Source organism: Mus caroli, chromosome 1 (genome assembly GCF_900094665.2).
Source record: "Mus caroli chromosome 1, CAROLI_EIJ_v1.1, whole genome shotgun sequence".
NCBI lineage: Eukaryota > Metazoa > Chordata > Mammalia > Rodentia > Muridae > Mus > Mus caroli.
The window spans coordinates 51596974-51613795 of NC_034570.1; the positions used below are offsets into that span (position 1 = coordinate 51596974).

The 16822-nt window shown below is 43.8% G+C and overlaps 1 protein-coding gene across 12 annotated transcripts in view; it reads left to right on the top strand.

Moving 5' to 3' along the window:
* The window catches only part of Spats2l (spermatogenesis associated serine rich 2 like), a 179756-nt gene that overhangs the window by 63276 nt on the left and 99658 nt on the right, over positions 1 to 16822 (top strand). Inside the window, exon 1 of one of the 12 annotated variants that reach the window (XM_021157685.2) lies at positions 8446 to 8824. The exons of 9 other annotated variants lie outside the window; for them this stretch is intronic. The gene's annotated coding sequence lies outside the window, so the exon portion shown is untranslated. Of the gene's footprint in view, positions 1 to 8445; positions 8825 to 15905; positions 15950 to 16822 lie in introns of those variants that run through there. 2 more of the 12 variants (XM_021157693.2, XM_029481274.1) reach the window with 2 other exon arrangements.

The window sequence follows — 16822 nt, forward strand, 5'->3', positions numbered from 1 at the left end:
GAAGAGGAGGAGGAGGAGGAGGAGGAGGAGGAGGAGGAGGGATGGCTGCAAATGGCACAGTTGTGTTAACTCACAGCCAAAGTGAGCCTTTAAAGAAGTGTGCAAGGAATACCACAGAGACAGCAGATTCCCTCAGAATACCATCAGGTGACCTACGGGATCCGGTGTGCCAAGATATGTAAGAAATTCTAAAACAACAATAGATATTTAAAAATCTGGCAAGGAACTATCTTACAGGAAATGAGGTTGACAAAATAAGCCAGATACAGGAAATGGAATGTACGTGACATCAAGTGTGTTACATCACGACATCAATACTGTTTCTGTAGGAACTAGAATGCTGTTTCTGTTGTATTTTCTTATTACAGGATTTTGTTTTATTGTTGTAGAGAAAAAAATAAAAAAGGGACAAAGACTTTGGGTGAGAAAGACAAAAGACTGAAGCCCCTCTGCCCCTTAAAGCTCCTGTCATTCTTGCCTACTAACGGGGCTACTGAGGAGAATGAAGGATATATGGGATCTGAGGCCCTTTTAGCAGCTAGCATGTGACCCCCATCACAGGTGGGGGCTTCTGTTAACGTGCTGGTGCTGATGTACCCCTTGCATGCCTGTCACAGGTCTACCCCAGCCAGTTTTCTGGGAGGATTTCAGAAAGAAATCCAAAGCGTGGAGTGGGTCAAAAAGAGAGAATATAAAATTTCATCCAGATGTTATGAATTATTATAAAGACAGAGAGCACTTGGAAATCAGCGTGATGGTTGTTAGACACACAGAGGAAGTTAAGAGGACTAAGGCATTCTCCTGCTGAGTAAAAATAACTGGACTAAAATGAAAAATGAAGAAAACGTGGCAGATTGGTGCACGCACACTTTCACCAAGGTCATTTTCTCAACACCTCAGGATTCCATACTGCCAGTATACGGGATGAATAGCAACAGCAAATCGACTCCCAGACCGAGACGGCATGGCTGCAGAGGACGCCTTTGTGGATGTGGACTGTTTTTTTTTTTTTTTTTTTTTTAATCAATGATGCAAATGGTGAACTATTAGAAACAATGGCAGAAGCAGACTGTCACTGAACCTGTGTCCCCAGCTTCCTGTGATCCCTCTCCTCTTGTCTCCATGCCAGTCCTGTGCAATTGACACTCCTGTGTCCTCACTTTCTAATGAAGTAAATCAGAACAGCTCATGTCCTCAAGGTTAGACAGCTTCTAAGTAACAAACTTGATCCAAGCCCAAGCTGTCTACTTAATGGTGTAAGGGACTTAAATTACATCCTTCAGCTTGTGAATGACCAGAGTGAAATGGACAACTAAAGTGGAAAGTTATAGATCTGATCCCCAAAAGAACCCTAATAGACCTGAAATATATGCCAAATGAATTTGGGCCAAATATAAACTCATGCACTTAAATTACCAAAAATGTCAACTGCCAAGGTAAAGAGTCCGTGACATGGACAGGTCTTGGAGATTTAGGCTGTGGCATCATTATGGCCAGTGAGTAGAGTGATATGATTGCCAACAAAATCAATCTTAAGCTACACTTTATTTTTTTAAGTGTATGCTTTAATCAATTCTTTGAGAATCTCATATAGCATATCTTGATCATAATCTTCCCCACCTCCATTTGAGGTCCTCTTCAAAAATGTTTGTTAAGAAGACCCTACCTTGCAGCAGATATCCTGGCCCTCTAGTTCTGACAGCTCTTCTCCCCCATCTTCTACCGTGTTCCCTGAGCTGTCAGTGCAGGGGTTGTGTTCTGAATGTATTAACTGGGGCTGGGCATCCTACGGCCAGTTGATCTCTTCATTGTGACCAGTTGTAGCTTTCTATAATAATCTCCATTTGCTGCACAAAGAAGCATCTTTGATGAGGGATGAGAGAAGGCACTTTCCTGGGAGCTAAAGGATAAGTATTTAGATATTAATACTGGTTTAAGAAACTGGAGTAGTAAGTTCTCATCTAGGCTCTATGGCTTCACCAGATGCAGGCAGTTGGCTAAATTTATACTGTCAGGCATGAATTCCCTCTTGTTGCTCAGGCCTGAAGTTGGTTACCCCCAGGCTGTAAGTACCACTACTGTGCCTTTCAGAATATTGAAGCAGCATTTTGAAGAAAGTTAAAGACATAGGGTTAATGAACAAGAAAGAGGTGATCCCTTCAAAAGAAATACCTACAGGTCTGATGAGAAGAAACGTATTACATTAAAAATAATTTAAGGATTTATATTTTCTAGTTCCAAGATCCTTTATTATCCGAATGACTCTGTACTAGAATATAAGAAGCATATTTAAGATAAGCTGAGTTTGGGCAGAGTGCTGGGACCTCCGGATAGGCTGGGACCTCTGGATGGAAGGCAGGCCTGTGACGTTGCCTGAGAATTGCTACAAGGTGGTTAACTGTCACCAAGAGTGCCTTGCCCGTACAGAAGATGCTCCCTAGGACGCTTAGGGAATCCACTGTGGTTATATTTGCTGACTAAGGCCTTGGTGGCCACTGAATGAGGATGCTGAGGAGGGAATTCACTTACAAGTGGAGCAGAAAGGGCCTGTTTGGTCCTTGCAGACTCCAGGATTCCCTAAGAGTGGACAGTAGCCTTCTTCTCACTGTGACACTAGTGAAGGATGCACACTGATCAAAGCCGCGCCAACTTGTAGGAAAGTTGAGTCCTAGTGATGTTGAGAGATGGGCTGGACCACAAAACAAACCAACGTCTGCAGAACTGTATGACAGAAAGCTTTGTATCCTCTGGTGACAGTTTTCTTTATATTTGTTTCAGAGGGTTGAGTCGCAAATTGTTTTCTAGGAGGACATGGTTTCTGAGACGTTTTTGACTCCACCTACGGGCGGCTTCTTTCCACGGCTGTCTCACATATCCAGGTGCAAAGAGCATAAAGGAAGTGGTTGAGGGCTGGGAGTAACCACCTGGGTATCAGCTGGCTGGGACTGGCTTTCAGCTTTCATTTGAAGCTCACACAAAGCACAGCAAAGTTGAGGATGAGAATATTTCCATGCCTCATGGGAAGGTAAAGACTTTGCAGGTAAAGACTGAGAAGCGGCTTCAAAGGGATGCTGCTGCCTCCCCTGGGACCCTGAGGTCACCAGACATTCAAGAGTTCCTCATCTTCATGAACTCTAAGTGAGCAAGTCCCTTTCCAATATCTTCCTCGAATGGCTAACCAGCCCCTGCCTGACACATTGCGTGTCAGCACAGGGCAGCTTTTCTTTCTTTCAAAGATACCAGATACAACAGGAAGGAAGCGGGAAGAGCATCCGAGGTCAAAGTTCACAGAAAGCCTGAGAACATTTTTTTCTTACCTCTTTGACTTTGTTTTTTTTTTTTTAACCAGACATTCCATTTATGATCATAATGCTTTCAAATACTAAACTATCTTTATTATAATGGGTCTCCTAGATTAATATTGGACAGTTACCTCTATGTACCAATGGAATGGTCGCCAGCACGGGAGTGACTCCCAGGTTTAATGATAGCTTTGCTGCAGACAGGTTTTGGGACCTGGCTTTCACATGTAAGCCTTAGTTCCCATCAATAAAACAGAGCTAATAGTATTATCTTGTAGAGAGCACTGTAAGGGTTTGGTGAGATAGAAATGGTCACCCAGTGTAGTGTGGAGGAGGGGGGTTTGCCTTATTCATTGTTGTATCCCTAGCACAATGATCAATGTTCGGTGCAGAGACAAGTGCTTGGCTGAAGGTTAGTGAATGGATAAATGAATGGATGAATAGATGGAAATGGCCAGTAACTATCAGTATTGTGAAGGCAAGAGAGACCTGTCAGACACCAGAGGTTTCTGTAGAGCAAATGACTGATTGTCAAGAGGTTTGAAGGGGACTGTCAGAGCCAAATTTATGTTTTTCCATTGTGTAGCATGGCTTCAGGATCTTCCAGATACCTTGTAATAGTGAGAGAACTGAATATCTTTATAGTCTTTCCTTGGTCCCTACTCTGTTTTTAATGGCAAGTTTAAAATGGCCTCATTCTAACAAAGCCTGTATCATTGAAAGCTTGAAATGAAATTGGAACCAAGATTGGTTGGTAGTCATTCACAAATAGATGAAAACCTAGATTAGATTTCAGGCACTTCCCGTATTTAATACTCCTTGTGCTCATGAGAGAAGCATTTAGCAGAGCAGGAAGGTCCTTCCCGTGTCTGGTTACTTCTTTGTCAAGCCTGAGTGTGGTAAATTACACATTCACTGTAGGACAGCTCCCAGTCTGTGAGTCCAGGTACAGATAAAACCAAGGCTTGTGCTTGGCTTTCCCACATCAGCAATACATCACATGTTGCTTTTCCACATGTGAAACATGGCTGTAAAGATGTCATTTCGGAGATCCGTGATATTAGATTAAAGCACACAACATCAGTAAACTGGTAGAGTAAAAAGTCAGGGGCATCGTATTGAAATCAGTAACCTAAAAAAGTCTAGCTTTCAATTCAGCATTTCAGGAAATAGAGGCATCAGAGCTTTGTAACCAAAAATGATGAGCAATAAGGGAGAAGCAAGTGGGAATGACAAGTGATCTCTGTTGGCTACAGGACAAAATGAAACCAGGCCTTCACTTAGGCACAAGCAGGTAGTTGAAACCATGCCACCTAACACCTTGTACACTGCTGTCTTGTGTCATGTAAGTGCTTGCTGCCTGATAGTCTTAACTCCCTCTGTGAGCCAACCTTAAAGCTGGACTGCATTACAGTTAAGTAAGCTGCATCTGATAGGGGCACACAGGAGATCACCAATAAATATTTATCAGTGGACATCTGGACACTAGCAGGCAGGCAGGTTTTCTTTCTGTCTCAACCCATGACACATTTGTTTCTGCCAGAGAGCTTTTGCTTTGACACTCTCATTCAAAGTGCCTTTTCCATCTTTGCTGATACTGCCCCGAGGAAGTACAAAAAGGGTGTCCTTCTTCCTGAAGCCCTTCTGGCTAGAGCCAGTTGAATTAAAACCGCCTCTCCCCAACCCCTAGAAATATCTTTTCATAGAGATTTGTTTAGTGGTTGGTTGGTTATCTTCCAGTTTATCATCGTTGTGACATCTGCACGCCACACAACATACATCCTTATGCAAAAAGACGTTGCAAATTGTATAGGAGCACACACCGAGCCAACAACAGCAGGGTCGGACTTGCAGGAGGTGCATGGTGGACATGTTTCAGGATGAAAGTCTTAGCATTAGTAAAAACATCACCCCTGACTACTTGCCCCTGCAAATCTGCCAAGAACAGGTACAAATGGAATGGAGACTGAAAGATGGATCTATTTCATCAAACGTGTGACCAAAACCTAATACATGTACACCTCAGAATTGCTTTAAGGTAGATTGAGGTAACTAACCGAAGTTTTCTGATGGAAAGTAATATATGGTCTATTTAGCTGAGAGACCTGTTCAATATTTGATGTGCTGTACAAAAACCGGTTTTGATGCATTCAATCTTTAGAAATATGATTGGGGGCGGGAGTGAAGCCACCTATGGCTGAGGCTCATAGCCCATCACGAGCGTCCCATCGCTCAGCATCACGAGTGTGAGCTGAGGCCCAGGGGAGGCCAAGCTCAGAACAAAGAAGAGAACAGAACGTGACTGTGCTTTTAAGCTTTTGTCCCCGAAATGTCGGAAGTAAATAAGGCAGGCCGCGAGAAAAACTTTCCAAGATCCCAGAAGGGCACGGAAGCATCAAGAGCAGCAAAAGTGCACAGTTGTGCGGATGTTAAACGTGCGTGTAATGTGCGAGTAATGGCGATGGTCGTGGTTAAATGTGTTTGCACTGAGTGGCTGTAAGTGACTTTTGTCCCTAACATTCCAAAGAATGGATAAATTTTAATCTAAGGGAGCTTCCTGGAAACACAGTGGAGTCCGGGAAGGGAGGCATGGAACGCAGAGGTCCTTATGCTTAGACCTTGACACTCAGAGTGACCAGGAGCTGTGTCAGTTTGACAGAATGGTGGGGATAGAGAGGCTCCTGTGGTGTGGCTCATACTTACTACATGTGACAATGCTGATTCTAAGGTTCATGTCAAGACAGGGTCCAGTCTTTTTGGGTTTGGTTTGGTTTGGTTTGGTTTTGTGGATGCACGGTTTCCTCTGTGTAGCCTTGGCAGTCCTGGGTCTCACTTTGTTGACCAGGCTGGCCTTGAACTCATGGATCTGCCCCTGCCTCCTGAGTGCTGAGATAAAAGGCATGCACTACTACCACCCAGTCTGAGAGTAAGAGAGATCCCAGTCTTAAGTGTCAGAAACTGTAAATAGAAAACTGAGGGCTGGGCAGAAAGGAAGAGTGACATAAGGCGATATTTCTTCCTTCCCCACATCTTTTTGTTTACCCAGCTTCTGACAGGTGTTAAACTCCACACTCAGGCAAAGGGCAAACAGGATAAGAAACAGACTTCTCAGGAGGAATCCATTAACCCTGCCTCTGTCTTATATATGTGTATCACTTTGTAAGTATTTACTAATTTTCTCATTATACCATAACTCAGGATACAGATTTATTTTTATTACTGTTAGAAATTGAAAAAGGTTTTCCTAAGACTTTAAATACAGCTTCTTGGATTTTGAGCATATCAAAGGTGATCAGAGTGAGTTTTATTAGCTGCAGTGGTACTCGAACCTCATGCATTCTTGTGTCTACCTTTATACAAGGACTTGAAATCAATTGGAAGATTAAGTGATTCCCAGACTGTCCCCTACTTAGCCTACAGTCTTTACTTAGACTTTGCTTTTCCTGCATGGTATCTGTTTGTTGTTCTCTAAAGACAGAGCCAAAGTTAAGAGCTTGGTCACTAAAACAGTGCTGACATCAGTAGCCATGGGACAAGTATGCACAAGAGGTGTGGTCTGCGAAATGAGGGATTGCACTAGGGGACTTGATGGTGCTGGAGCTTTTAAAACGCTGGGGGGGGGGGTAGACATTTATAGCCTGCTAGCATACTGCAATAATGCCTTGCCTTGGGTTCCCACCTCCTCCTCTCTAGGGTTGTCCTAGTCTGTCTGGATCAGGAGGCAGCCTCAGTGGAAGGCGGGAAGGGTAGAGCCACACAAGGGACATATGTGACCAGAAGCTTGGGTATTGAGAGCCAGTGCCACCACTGGCTCGGTGCATGACCATAGAGTCAGGAGCCTGAGGTTCTCAGCTGTTAAAGGAGGGCCCCAGGAAAGTGAACGCACAGACTGCAGAACCTAATTATATTCCTTTGTAGTGTTTTTTATTGAGCTTTCTGTGTGCCAGGCACTCCTGCAGTCACTTTACACATATGAATTTATTGCTCTTGCTTTACCTCCCAGTGAGCTATCTGCTAACTATTATTATTATAACCTGCTCACCCCCACCATTCAGTCAGAGGCAGAGCTGGAGTTCAGTATTACTTATTTGTATCATAAGGATCTTTATAGCAGAAAAGACGTATGGCTCCTCTCTAGGGTGACAGTACCCCCTCTGGTGGTGGCTCCTCTCTAGGGTGACAGTAGCCCTTCTGGTAGAGTGACTTTCTGTGCCCACTACTTGTGGTTAACTTGGTAAGCTGTAATGCTAGGGAAAGCCTGATCAGAAAGACTGCAGAGTTCAGTTTAAATCGTTTAGTTTAGATTGGTTTTAGCTCATAATTTAGATGGTTTAGTTTAGATCGTTTTTAGCTCATAATTTAGATGATCGTTTAGATCATTTTAATTTTCTAAAGAAAACCAAATCAGCAAACTGGGTAACATGAATAGAATGGACCCAGGTAAAAATGGGCCCAACAAGAAGCTTCCGAATGGTTACCCCCAGCCATGCTCCTTATACTAGTCTTTCACTGGCCAAGAGTAGGAATCTGACCCTGTTGTGTCGGCCAGCAGATCACAGCCTGGGTTCTAGCCTGGAAAGGCATTTTGGAAACCTGGAAGAGAAGAGGGGCTGGGCTGCGCGAGATAAGGAAGGAACCAAGACAAAGCTCTCTGCTCAAGGTTCAATTTTTACTATTCCGGCACTCGGTTATGAAGGAAGGGGGAGGGGCCCGATTCCCACCAAATAATCTTGGGGTCCAGTAGCAGGGTGACTACTTGATGGCTTCAGAACAGCAAAGCGGCAGGTTCCAGCAGTGGGCGTGGCAGAACGATTGAGCCGGCAAGCTCCATCCAGGTGTAAACAGTGGAACCATTAAGGCTGGGGGAGGGGAGGCTACAAGACCCTTTTTCATGATATCACTGAAGTCTAGGTTAACTAACACATTTTTCACTTGGGTCTAGAACCAGACACAGGATTTAGAAATGGTTACTTCTGAGTATAGTGCCAGAACGGTTGACTCATTGATTAACAAGCCGTTCCTAGTGTCACAGGGAAGATGAGATGCCCTTAGCAGACAATCCTACCTAGAACTGACCTTTGGAATGGTGACTGCCATCCCAGCCTGAACTGGCTCTCAGCCTCTACACAGTCAGTGTAAAGGTTGCAGGTTCAGTTTTATGGCTCTACATCCCCAGGGTAAGAAGAAGGAAGAGCTGGGCATTCAGTAGCATGGGCATGAAAACAGAGACACTGGACAACTTTATGAAAGGAAGCCTTCAGTAGGGGAGGCCCTCTCAGGCTTGGGTGTCCGAGGCGACTAGTCCATTGATGATTAATCAGACACACCCAAGATCCTGCCGCTACTCCGGGTCCTGGCTCCACCTTGTCACTATTGCGGTGACTTACTGGTCACAGTAAACAAAAGTTGATAAAGTGGCCCGTGGGGGAACAGAATTGGCTGTTTGACTGTTGATGAAGAAGCAAGTAGCTGGACTCATCTATGCCTGACAGCCCGAAGCCGAACACCAAGAGACCTTGAGAGTAAGTCAAGGCTGTTTAATTGGGACTGCTTAGGAAGAGCTGATGGGGGGATGGGGGGGAGGGGGCAGGACCAAGAGAGACAGGTTGGTTCTCAGAAGCAAGCTCTAATCCAGCTGCTGCCTGAGACATTTCAAGAACACGGATTTCTCTGCTGCTTTGAGAAGGTCTTTTGATATTTATTTTTTAAAAATGTGAAAAAGTACTACTGTGCCTTGGTTGGACAGGAGATTTTGAAACTGAAACATGCTCTGAATAACCAATGGTTTCTGTACTGAGAATTTGTTCAGCAGCAACTGAGCCAGCCTTCCTGAATTAGCTGTGTACCTGTAGGCGTTCACTACATTTCGTGAAGGGTCTTCTGTTTCCTTTTGGGACAGCCATGCCATATTTTGGGGTGGATACTAGAAAAAAGCTTTAGAAAGCACCCAGCCCTGCTACCTGCAACAGCAAACCTGTGAGCGGACTGGGTGGGCCTCACCATTAGTACAGATGGAATCCACAGTTGTTCCTTGTAGAGCTGTGATTGTGACAGTTTCAACTCCAGTGTCCTCTCCCATTCCCACATCCGGTTCTTTTCTGAGCTTGTGTGATCACAAGTCTTTTTATCACTGAATCTGTCAGCTCTTTGGAGAACAGGAGTTTTGGGACCAGAGATCCAAGTTCAAATCCCAACTGAGCAGCGCTGCTTACTTGTGTGCCTTGCCTCTCTGTTCTTCCATCTCAGTTTCTATAATAGGAAGTTGACAAGAACACAACTTCGTCTAGCATAAAGCCTGTTGTGAGGATAAAATTAATTAATACCTGGAAATGCATAGAAAATTCTCAGGGAAGATGATAAGCATTCACTCGGGGTTAGCTTTGAGCCTTCCCAGCATCCTCCAGAGACCTGATACATTGTTGGTATTAAATGAATGGTCAAAGACAAAGAAGGTAAACCCTTGCCCTTTCCGAGGCCTGCCCCTCTAGGTGGTTAATGGTGGACGGAAGGAAAGCATTCTGTGTTTCTTTTTTAGCATTTGAGGAGAGTTTGTACTAAGATTTTGGGCTCTGGAGGGTAAAGAGTTGTGTAAAGCTCTTGTCTTAAGCCCTCTGGGATTTGGTATTTGTCCTGTGGGCAATGGGAAGGAAGGAAAAGAAAACCTGTGTGGTCTACGTGGACACAGTTCCTGTGGCTTGCTTTGAGATGGAATGGGGAGGTTTCTTCTGAATCCCCTTCTCTGCTTCCCACACTGGCCTTTCTAGAGGCATCTTTGAGGACTAGCCTATTTTAATAACTGGCGTTTACATCACTGCATCTTAAAAGAACCCCCGTGTAATTGAAATCCTGAAACAAGTGGCTGCTTGTACAAGGTCCAGGTCACCCCGCATCTCTATGGAAACGAGTTTGTTTTAAAGCCTAGACATCGAAAGTGGGGCTTTATAGGAGCCAGTGTCAGGTCACTTTTGGAGAGAGGCATTTATTTATATTCTCTAGCCATCAAAGACCTGTGAAATCAAAATATTTTAAATTAAATGGAAAACCCATGCCACAGATGAATGTTAATAGAACTCAAAGAGTATGTGCAGCCTCAGCTCAGAGCCTGCACCAGCTGGGATCACCCCATTGATCTCCACTGTCCTCTGCTTTGTAGCTCCCCCTTGCGCTCAGCCAGGGGGGGGGGGGGATGGATGCTTTGGCACATTATGCAAAAATGGTTAATCTCCACTCATAAGCATGTGCTGGGACTATTAGCAAAAGGGGAAAATCAAAATGGGCCTGTCATGTAGGGTGCTCTGTATTTGCCCTGACATATCTTGTCTACGCCATGTCCACGGGTGCTCAGAGGCACAGGACCCTGCTTCTATATGAGCACCTGTCCACACCGTGTCCACGGGGAACTCAGAGGCACAGGACCCTCCTGCCCACATGCGCACCTGTCTGTTGGTGAAGACATTTCTCCCAGAAAGGTCTGAAATTCGCATCGGCACATCCTGCCCTAGATCCGCTCAAGTGATATTCTAAGTGATTGGAGGCTTTTATCTGCCTCTGAAAGCAGGCCTTTTCAAATAAGTATTGACTGTTAATGACCTGTTTAAATAAAACATTCAATTTTCTTTCTTCCCCCCACAAAGAATTTAGTAGGCAGAGACATTTCTAAAGGAAAGGCTAACCCTGCTTTTCAAAAGAGGCTGAGCCAAAGCTTTTAAATGTGAACATTTTTTTCCTGACATTTGCCCTTAAAATGCTATTCAGTGAAGCTGTGCTAACAGTGGGTTGAGTACATTGAAGTGTCTTTGAATAAAAATGCAACCTTGAGGGTTTTTTTCCTCTAAATTAAACAAAAATGTCCAAGTAAGTACTGCCCTACAAAATTCATATTTCTGTCACCATGCTGTCTCGTTGTTTGTATATCCTCATTCTTAACAAAGAGAATTTCCTCTAAGGAACAGGGCTCTATAGGCAATCTTAAAAGCATGAGAACTTAAAAAAAAAAAAAGAACCCATGGAATTGTAAATCTGAGACCTCAATAATTAATAAGGGCAGATAGGTGACACTGGCCCAGAGCACCAGAGAGAAGTTCAGGCAAGAGGAACGTTCTGGTAGTAAATGCAGAGAAACTCTCCACTTCACAAAAGAATAAGTATTTTCCTCCTCGGTTGGCATGCAAGAGCCCCACTGTGCATGGAAGACTGGACAGTGAGTCTCTGAACTAGTTGGAAGGTGATCTACATAGAGAAGTAGCCTGCTACATCAAGCCCGTGCCCTTTCTGCAGGGGAATGGTCAGCTTCCTGCCACTCTGAGAGTCCCCATCAACTCCGGGTGCCTTTTCTGACTTGCAGTGCCCAGGAGCTACAAAGGACTGTAAAGGTCATTGAATACATCCACCTTTTCTCCGCACTCAGAGACCTGAGGCTCACATGCCAGGCCTACATGAGGCCCTGTCAGGATGAAAGGCATCCTTTACAGACAAGTGCGGCTTCCTCAGCTCCCCGGCTCCTTTTCCTATCTACTCCTACTGCATGTCGCTCTGGGATAATGGATGTCAGGTGGAAGATGAAATGAGTCAGTCTTCCAAAGGTAATAGCATGCCCTGAACTAAGAAAAACTGCAGATGTCTCTTAAGATGTTCCTATTCAGGAAGACCGGTGGACATTCTTTTGGCAAAAAGTGGGACCTTCAAGACTGTTGCTACGATAGTTCAGAGTCCCCGAACTCTGACAGTTACTGTGGGCTGAGGCAGCAGGGCTCGGTTTGAGTCTCGGTCCTCTTAACTTTTTGCAGGTTTTTGACTTAGTCTCTTTGTGCTCAGTGCTCACAAGTATAGAATGAAAAGAGTTCTAGTTTCTACCTCGAAGTTAAGAGGGATGAATTAAAATTAAAAAAAAAAAAACCCAAAAACCAAATGACTTGGGTCTAGATGTAGCAGAGTGCCTGACACATTACGAGCTCTCTGTAAGTGTGCTAATTGATATTGATAACCTTAGCAGAAGCACCACGCTTCAGTTCGTAGGAAATAACCCTGTTTATCCATCCAGGCTTCTGTGGGGTGGAGACTCTGGTCTTAGTGGGTGGGCTCTGACCATGAGCCTGGCTGAAACCCTGATTGCCACCTTCCTTCTCCTTCAGCCCAGCTCCTAAGTTACCCAGTCTACCATGTGGCAGACTATTTGCATTTCTAACAACTCCTCAGTGGTGAGGATGTTCCTTGGGGAACCCCCATCCCCAAGAACCACTGCTCTGGTACAGTTCTTTGCAGTAGAACATAATGCATGCCCACAAACACGATTTTGAATTCTGTAGTAGACATGCTAAAGAAAATATATAAATAAAAGGAATGGATTTAAAAATTGGGTACTATGCTTTAACTTATCTATTTTATTATTTTAACATACAGGCAATATAAAAATATGAATGAGACAGTTTACATTCTTTTTGTGTTAAGTCTGTAAATTCCTGGAACTATTTTATATTTCTAGCACATTCCAGAGTAGCTATATGGGGCATTGAGCTGGAGAGAAGTTGTTTTTTAATCACAACCTCAGCTCCTCTGGACCACGCAAACCTCTCTTTTCCAAATACCTCAGTTGAGGAGTTTCTGGTCATTAGGCAAGACACCTGAAGGGTCTCTGCCCTGTGCCATCATGAAGTTAGGACACTTACTGTCCACTCACAATGATAACTTATTACTCTAGCAATATCCCCAGATAAACAGTCTGATTGTTATGTTTTTTTACAAATTGTGCCTCAGTAGCAGTCATTAAGATCGTTTTCTTAAGTTTCTCTCTTGGCTACCTCTGGTTCTCCAAGGCCACTTCAGACAGTGTGATGTAATTCCTGAGAACAAGAAACTAAACCTGAGAGCCATCCTGGGTTCCAGAGAAACAAAAGTGAAACCATGTCCCATCAGGGCCTCCACAGAGAGCCAGGGCAAATGCTAATCAGGCAGGCATCTCAGGCCACTCTTGGAAGTTTTCCTGTTTCCATGACTGCAGGAGAAACACAAATATGTGAACTTGGGAGTAGGCAATTGATCACATTGACATACCCAGGAAACTTCATTGTATTATGCCAATTAGAAATGCTAAGGTAAATATATTTGTCAGGATTCCTACTACCCTGCTTTATTTCTCATAAAAATGTTTCCTTTTGTTTAGAAGCTCGCAGGTTTCAGAATGGCATTAACACATGCTAAGTAAGGACATCACTCAGCGGGTACTTCAGTTTGATAGAACTTCATGCCTGAAGTGGTCCGTGTTAACCATATTTATGTTTTATTAATTTTACTCTGGAGGAGTCTAGAGATGATATATTAAAGTGGTGAATTCTTTCCTTTGTGACTGATGTCTTTGCCTAATAAGTTTTTTACAACTTCCGTGATCTTTATTTTTGTCTAGGGTATATACTAAAATATATGATTATCCAAGTTATAATTTTAAGAAAAAAAATCTTAAAACATTAACTAAGCTTTTGAAACGCTACGTGAATAACAGCATTTAGATTTTGGGGCGTCTTTGTGCTGGCTGATAGACTGACCAGGAACACGGTTTCATAGACTAGAGTACAGTTGTTATGTCTCAGAACACCAATGCTGAGGAAAAATCTTTAGGCAACTTCATTGTTGTACAAGCATCATGGAGTACATGTACACATGTCTAGATTGTGCAGCCTCTTCCACAGATCACATGTGTGTCATATGCCAACCTGTATGTAGCTCACCATTGACCAGTGCCATATGTGGTACAAGCCTACAGTTAGACCCCAGTAACACTGTCTGTTCCAAGAATAGCTTCAAGTGCTAATAAAAATTAGAAACCAGGTGAGAGTTTTTTCTTTGAAGAATTCAGAGTTCTCTCTGCCTTGTAGACTTGAAGCTCTTGTGATCAACAAATGTTAAGGAATGAATCATGCATCACATTGATCCATAATACTCTACCAGGTGTCATAACCAAGCAAGGATTAGAGGAATTGGGAGACCTTTTGTCTCTAAAGACTCACCAAAGGACCAATTCAACACTGAAGGCTTCTGTCTGCAGCTTGTGGGCTGTTGGTTCCCATGGTTGGATGCTGCCTTTGTCATAGGCAAGCTGGTAAAAATGGGTCTCTTGGAGGGCATGGTCCTCTTACTATCGAGAGTAAACAAGGCTGAGATTAAATGAGACTGACTGGTCAGATGCAGTTCATAGCAGGAAACAGAGTCTCAAAAGCTGAGGGCCACGACACAGTTCATCCTCACAGGGGATAGGAATGAGTCTGTTCCCATGGTGCACGAAGCATTGCAGAGGCCAAGTGTGCTTCTGAACACCAGGCAGGACAGCACCAACTGAAAGGCGCAAACACTCGTGTGTGTGTGTGTGTGTGTGTGTGTGTGTGTGTGTGTGTGTGTGTGTGTGAGCGTGAAGCCGAAGTTCTCCCTCGCCAGCCCATGGTGGTGCCCCTAGCGGCTGTCCTGATCAGTAGAACCCAACTTCATAGCTAGCGACTTAACTCATAATTTTTAAAGGCAAAGTAAAATTTTGATCTGTTTAGCTTGAAGCCCTTCAATTAGTTTCTATAATTGGAGATCTGGGCAATTTCCCAACCTTCTAGTGTATACCAGCAGATATATGTCCCTTCCAAACCACAACAGAAAGATGTGGTTTGGAAGGGACACTAGAATCTACACAGAAAGAAGACCCTGCAGGGGAAGCCCTTCACACAGGGCCGGGGTGAGGACCAGCTCCTACCATTATTCCTGTCTTCACATCTGAGAAGCCTACATAGCCCCAATCCACATTTGTAGCCAGTATTGCCTTTCATGGAAAAACATAATCCTACTGGCATTAGTACTTAAGAAGAGCCTCTGTTGAGTTGTACTGTAAGGTCAGTGAGCAGAGAAATTGCCAAGTAGGAGTGTGTGTGTGTGTGTGTGTGTGTGTGTGTGTGTGTGTGTGTGTTGGTGTCATGCACGAGCTTTATCTTGTGAACATATCTTACCATCAGCACTGGTGCCACTTTCTTAGAACTTAGGAATATCTGTTCACTGGGATCTCTCCCTGGCTCCCCTGCGGATTATAACTCTTCAGCTTTAGAAAATGCTACATATCAAATCTAAACTTTAAAGCCCAGATGCCAAAACAAAGCGAAACCTCTTCCATCAGGTTTCACAGGTCTATAATGGTAAAAGTAGATGTGTCGAGAAAAGCCAGCTGGCGTAGCTCTGGCTCACAGGCTTTTCCTATCAAATGACACCAAAGCAGGTGTCACCATTCACTTCCTGCGTAGCTCTGTATGTGTATGTCTTAGTGACCTGCCCATATGTACACAGTCACACACCCAAAAAAAGCTAGGTAACCAGTGATGTTTACGTAATGCCAGAACTTCCATCTAGATAAGACAACCAAACTGGTGTCTGCTAAGTGCCCTCTCTGTAGATGTCTTGCAGGCCTAGTGCCGATGAAGGTTTCACTTTCCATGGCTATAATCAGAAAATCCCTGCACAGCTTCCCTGTTCATTGTTAGAGACAACCAGAGAATAATTGTTTCCTGGAACCATTCAAGGGCAGGAGTAAGCCAGAAAAGAGTGGAAGTCTGATTTGCCAGCTAGTACATTTGCTGTCTCCCTCATGCCAACTTTGGGGGCATAGCATTTGCCAAACGAAAGAGGTAAGAGGTATTTTTCAGTGGGGTGGCTGTCTGTGTGAAGCAAGTTGCGAGAACCGCCTTCCCGGGAGGGAGTGTGCAGGACCTCTGGCTAGCATGCCCAAATGCACATGTCAGTTGGCAGCACTCTTTGGAAAGTTCTAAAAATAAAACCTGATTGTTTCCAGAATTTGATAATATGTCTAAACAGATTCCTATTTGAGAATAATTGAAGTGATGATAGGGTCTACAATGGATATTGTCAAGCTTTCATCCAAAAACTGGCAAAAGGTATTAAATCAAAATTTATATTTTACTTAAGACCTAGGTTTAAAAGAAAGTGGAAGAAATCAAAAACATTTTTGCAAAGAGTGTTATACATGTGTCTTCTCTGGAAGTAGGGATGCTTGATGCCAAAAGTCAGAAAGAACACAAGAAAGTGTTTCCTTGGTTCTTGATTGACAAAAAAGCCATGCACACAGGCTGTATATATTCAGAGAATGAATGACTCGATGCTAACTTCTGGACAAATCTGTCACTGAATTTAACTCATTTCTCCTATATCTCAAAAAGATCAAAACTATTAAAGACCTAAGATATGTTTTCAACAATAATCGTCAAAGATTTTGGCCAAATAGGAGAAAGGAAACTCCCCCTGATTGCTGTTAGGGACACAGAGCTCAAAATGGAGCTCCTCCACAGACAGCAAAGGTGCAGGCCTGGTGTTAGGAGGAGAAAGATGGCGAGCAGTGTCCAGGGTCCACTGAGACTGGAGATGGGGCACTCACAGTGTTCAGAAGATGTGGTGATTCTGGAAATCAGTCTGGCGGTTCCTCAGAAAATTGGACATAGTACTACCGGAGGATCCAGCAATACCTCTCCTGGGCATATATCCAG